Source organism: Arachis ipaensis, chromosome B10, assembly GCF_059453495.1.
Source record: "Arachis ipaensis isolate K30076 ecotype BB chromosome B10, ASM5945349v1, whole genome shotgun sequence".
Classification (NCBI taxonomy): Eukaryota; Viridiplantae; Streptophyta; class Magnoliopsida; order Fabales; family Fabaceae; genus Arachis; species Arachis ipaensis.
The window spans coordinates 57,530,237-57,535,578 of NC_142435.1; the positions used below are offsets into that span (position 1 = coordinate 57,530,237).

Below are 5,342 nucleotides of genomic sequence, written 5' to 3' on the forward strand. Positions count from 1 at the left end.
TTGTTGAAGCTGATTCTGAACTTGAAAGGACTTTGAAGAGGAAGCTAAGAGAAGCTAAAGCACTACACTCTGGAGAGGACCTTACAAAAATTTTTGAAAAAGAAAAAGACATGGCCGAACCCAATAACAATGGTGGAGATGCAAAGAAGATGCTTGGTGACTTTACTGCACCATCTTCTGCCTTCTATGGAAGAAGCATCTCAATTCCTGCAATTGGAGCAAACAACTTTGAGCTTAAGCCTCAATTAGTTTCTCTAATGCAGCAGAATTGCAAGTTTCATGGACTTCCATTGGAAGATCCTCATCAGTTCTTAGCTGAATTTTTGCAAATATGTGACACTGTTAAGACCAATGGGGTTAATCCCGAGTCTACAGACTTATGCTTTTCCCCTTTGTTGTAAGAGACAGAGCTAGGATATGGTTGGACTCACAACCTAAAGAAAGCCTGAACTCTTGGAAAAAGTTGGCCAATGCTTTCTTGGCCAAATTCTTTCCACCTCAAAAGATGAGCAAGCTTAGAGTGAAAGTCTAAACCTTCAGACAGAAGGAAGGTGAATCCCTCTATAAAGCTTGGGAAAGATACAAGCAATTGATTAGAAGGTGTCCTTCTGACATGCTTTCAGAATGGAGCATCTTATGTATATTCTATGATGGTCTATCTGAATTGTCCAAGATGTCATTAGACCACTCTGCTAGTGGATCTCTTCATCTGAAGAAAATGCCTACAGAAGCCCAGGAACTCATTGAGATGGTTGCAAATAACCAGTTCATGTATACTTCTGAAAGAAATCTTGTGAATAATGGGATGACTCAGAAGAAAGGAGTTCTTGAGATTGATACTCTGAATGCCATATTGGCTCCGAATAAAATATTGACTCAGCAAGTCAATATGATTTCTCAGAATCTGACTGGAATGCAAGCTGCATCCGGCAGTACTAAAGAAGCTTCATCTGAAGGAGAAGCTTATGACCTTGAGAATCCTGGAATGGAAGAGGTGAATTACATGAGAGAATCCTATAGAAATACCTATAATCTTTCATGGAGAAATCATCCAAATTTCTCATAGAAGGATCAACAGAAGCCTAATCAAGGCTTCAATAATAATAATGGTGTGAGAAATCGGTTTGGCAATAGCAAACTTTTTCCATCATCTTCTCAGCAACAGACAGAGAATTCTAAGCAGAGCCTCTCTGACTTAGCATCCATAGTCTCTTATCTATCTAAGACCACTCTCAGTTTCATGACTGAAACAAGGTCTTCCATTAGAAATTTAGAGGCACAAGTGGGTTAGCTGAGTAAAAGAGTTACTGAACTCCCTCCAAGTGCTCTCCCAAATAATACAGAAGAGAATCCAAAGAGAGAGTGCAAGGCCATCGACACATCCAACATGGCCGAACCTGTAGAAAAAGGAAAGGCTGTGATTTCCAGTGAGGAAGACCTCAATGGATGTCCACTGACCACTAAGGAGTTCCCTAATGAGGAACCAAAGGAATCTGAGGCCCATACAGAGACCATAGAGATTCCACTGAACTTACTATTGCCATTCATGAGCTCTGATGAGTATTCTTCCTCTGAAGAAGATGAAGATATCGTTGAAGAGTAAGTTGCTCAGTATCTAGGAGCAATCATGAAGCTGAATGCCAAGTTATTTGGTAATGAGACTTGGGAGGACGAACCTCTATTGCTCATCAATGAACTGAATGCTTTGGTGCAACTAAAATAACCTTAGAAGAAACTAGATCCCAAAAAGTTCTTAATACCTTGTACCATAGGCACCATGACCTTTGAGAAGGCTCTGTGTGACCTGGGGTCAGGTATAAACCTTATGCCACTTTCTGTAATGGAGAAACTAGGGATCTTTGAGGTACAAGCTGCACGAATCTCACTAGTGATGGCAGACAAATCAATGAAATAGGCTTATGGACTTGTAGAGAATGTCTTAGTAAAGGTTGAAGGCCTATACATCCCTGCTGATTTCATAGTCCTAGACACTGGGAAGGATAAGGATGAATCCATTATCCTGGGAAGACCCTTCCTAGCCACAGCAAGAGCTGTGATTGATGTGGACAGAGGAGAGTTAGTCCTTCAATTGAATGAGGACTACCTTGTGTTTAAGGCTCAAGGATCTTCTTCTGTAACCATGGAGAGGAAGCATGAAAAGCTTCTCTCAATACAGAGTCAAACAGAGCCCCCACACTCAAATTCTAAGTTTGGTATTGGAAGGCCACCATTAAGCTCTGAATCTCTGTGAAGCTCTCTAAGAGCTCACTGTCAAGCTATTGACATTAAAGAAGCGCTTATTGGGAGGCAACCCAATGTTATTTAATTATATTTATTTTCTAGACATTTGTTTTCCATTGTCATGTTATATTTTCCTTAGGTAGATGATCATGTGGAGTCACAAAAATAGTTGCAGAATTAAAGCGGAATCAAAAACAGCATAAAAAATAGCACACCCTGGAGTACAGGCTTACTGGCGTTTAAACGCTAGTATGGATAGCAAAATGGGCGTTTAACACCCAGTCTGGTAGCATTCTGGGCTTTAAACGCCAGAATTGGCAGACAGACTGGCATTTAACGCCAGAAAAGGGTGTCTGGCTGTCTGGCTGGCGTTAAACGCCAGAATTGGCAGACAGACTGGTGTTTAACGCCAAAAAAGGGTGTTTGGTTGGCGTTAAACGCCAGAAAAGGGCATCAGCCTGGTATTTAACGCCAGAAGAGGTAGCAGAGTTGGTATTAAACGCCAAAAATGGCACACAGAGGGCGTTTAATGCTAGAAAGGTGCAGGGAGCAGAATTTCTTGACACTTCAGGATCTGTGGACCCCACAGGATCCCCACCTACCCACCTCTTCTTCTCTCCTCTTCACACCTTTCCATAACACTCTTCCCCAAACACCATTCACCTATCAAATCCTACTCTCTTCCCCATAATCTCTTCACCACTACCATCCATCCATCATAAAACCCCACCTACCTCACCATTCAAATTCAAAACATTTCCCTCCCAAACCCAACCCCTCATACACGACTTCCCTCTCTCTCTTACCCTATAAATACTTCTCCTTACCACCTTCAATTTCACACATGATAAACACTCCTACCCCCCTTGGCCAAATTCAAAACACCCCTCCATCTTCTCCATTTCTTCTTCTTCTCCTCCTTTCTTTCTTCTTTTGCTCGAGGACGAGCAAACCTTTTAAGTTTGGTGTGGAAAAAATCTCTGCTTTTTGTTTTTCCATAACCATTAATGGCACCTAAGGCCGGAGAAGCCTCTAGAAAGAGTAAAGGGAAGGCAATTGCTTCCACCTCTGAGTCATGGGAGATGGAGAGATTCTTCTCAAAAGTCCATCAAGACCACTTCTATGAAGTTGTGGCCAAGAAAAAGGTGATCCCCGAGGTCCCCTTCATGCTCAAAAAGAGTGAATATCCGGAGATCTGACGTGGGATTCGAAGAAGAGGTTAGGAAACTCTCTCCAACCTCATCCAACAAGTCGGAATCTTAATGGTTCAAGAGTTTTATGCTAATGCATGGATCATTAAGAACCATGATCAAAGTGTGAACCCGAACCCAAAGAATTGGCTCATAATGGTTCGGGGGAAATACTTGGATTTCAGTCCAAAAATGGTAAGGTTGGCATTCAACTTGCGAATAATAAGAGGAGATCCTTATCCTTTCACTAGAAGAGTCAACTTTGATCAAAGGTTGGACCAAGTCCTCATGGACATTTGTGTGGAAGGAGCACAATGGAAGAGAGACTCAAGAGGCAAGCCGATTCAATTGAGAAGGCCTGACCTCAAACCCGTGGCTAGAGGATGGTTAGAGTTCGTCCAACACTCTATCATTCCTACTAGCAACCGGTCTGAAGTTACTGGGGACTGGGCTATCATGATCCATAGTATCATGATTGGAGAAGAAGTAGAAGTTCATGAGATCATATCTCTAGAACTATATAAGGTGGCTGACAAGCCCTCCATTTTAGCAAGGTTAGCCTTTCCCCATCTCATCTGTCACCTATACAATTCAGCTGGAGTTGTCATAGAGGAAGTCATCCTCATTGAAGGAGACAAGCCCATCACTAAGAAAAGGATGGAGCAAACAAGAGAGCCCACTCATGGACCTCAACAAGATCATGAGGAAATTCCTCATCAAGAAATCCCTGAGATGCCTCAAGGGATGCATTTCCCTCCACACAACTATTGGGAGCAACTCAACACCTCTTTAGGAGATTTGAGTTCCAACATGGAGCAACTAAGAATGGAGCACCAAGAGCACTCCATTATCTTCAATAAAATCAGAGAGGACCAAAAGGCCATGAGAGAAGAGCAACGAAGGCAAGGAAGAGATATTGAGGAGCTAAAGCACTCCATAAGATCTTTAAGAGGAAGAACTAGCCGACATCACTAAGGTGGACCCATTCTTTAATTTCTTTGTTCTTATTTTCCTATTTTTTGATTTCTATGCTTTATGTTTTATCCATGTTTGTGTCTTCATTACATGATCATTAGTGTTTAGTGTCTATGTCTTAAAGCTATGAATGATTCCATGAATCCCTCACCTTTCTTAAATGAAAAATGTTTTTAATTGCAAATTATCTTGAAGTTAGCTTAATTATTTTGATGTGGTGGTAATACTTTTTGTTTTCTAAATGAATACTTGAACAGTGCATTTTTTTATAGTGAAGTTTATGAATGTTAAAATTATTGGCTCTTAAAAGAATAATGACAAAAGAGAAATGTTATTGATAATCTGAAAAATCATAAAATTGATTCTTGAAGCAAGAAAAAGCAGTGAAAAACAAAAGCTTGTGAAAAAAAAGAAGAGAATGACGAAAAAAAAAAAAGAAAAAAGAAAAAAAAAGCAAGCAGAAAAAGCCAATAACCCTTTAAACCAAAAGGCAAGGGTAAAAAGGATCCAAGGCTTTGAGCATTAATGGATAGGAGGGCCCAAAGGAATAAAATCCTGGCCTAAGCGGCTAAATCAAGCTATCCCTAACCATGTGCTTGTTGTGTGAAGCTGTCAAGTAAAAAGCTTGAGACTGAGCGGTTAAAGTCGTGGTCCAAAGCAAAAAGAGTGTGCTTAAGAGCTCTGGGCACCTCTAACTGGGGACTCTAGCAAAGCTGAGTCACAATCTGAAAAGGTTCACCCAGTTATGTGTCTGTGGCATTTATGTATCCGGTGGTAATACTGGAAAACAAAATGCTTAGGGTCACGGCCAAGACTCATAAAGTAGCTGTGTTCAAGGATCAACATACTGAACTAGGAGAATCAATAACACTATCTGAATTCTGAGTTCCTATGGATGCCAATCATTCTGAACTTCAAAGGATAAAGTGAGATGCC

The 5,342-nt window shown here is 40.9% G+C and overlaps 1 non-coding gene across 1 annotated transcript; it reads right to left on the minus strand.

The window, feature by feature from the left end:
* Positions 1–511: 511 nt before the first annotated feature.
* On the minus strand, positions 512–619 carry LOC148580168 (small nucleolar RNA R71). The gene has a single exon (XR_015899183.1). It is a non-coding gene; the product is annotated as a small nucleolar RNA R71 (small nucleolar RNA).
* Positions 620–5,342: the final 4,723 nt, after the last annotated feature.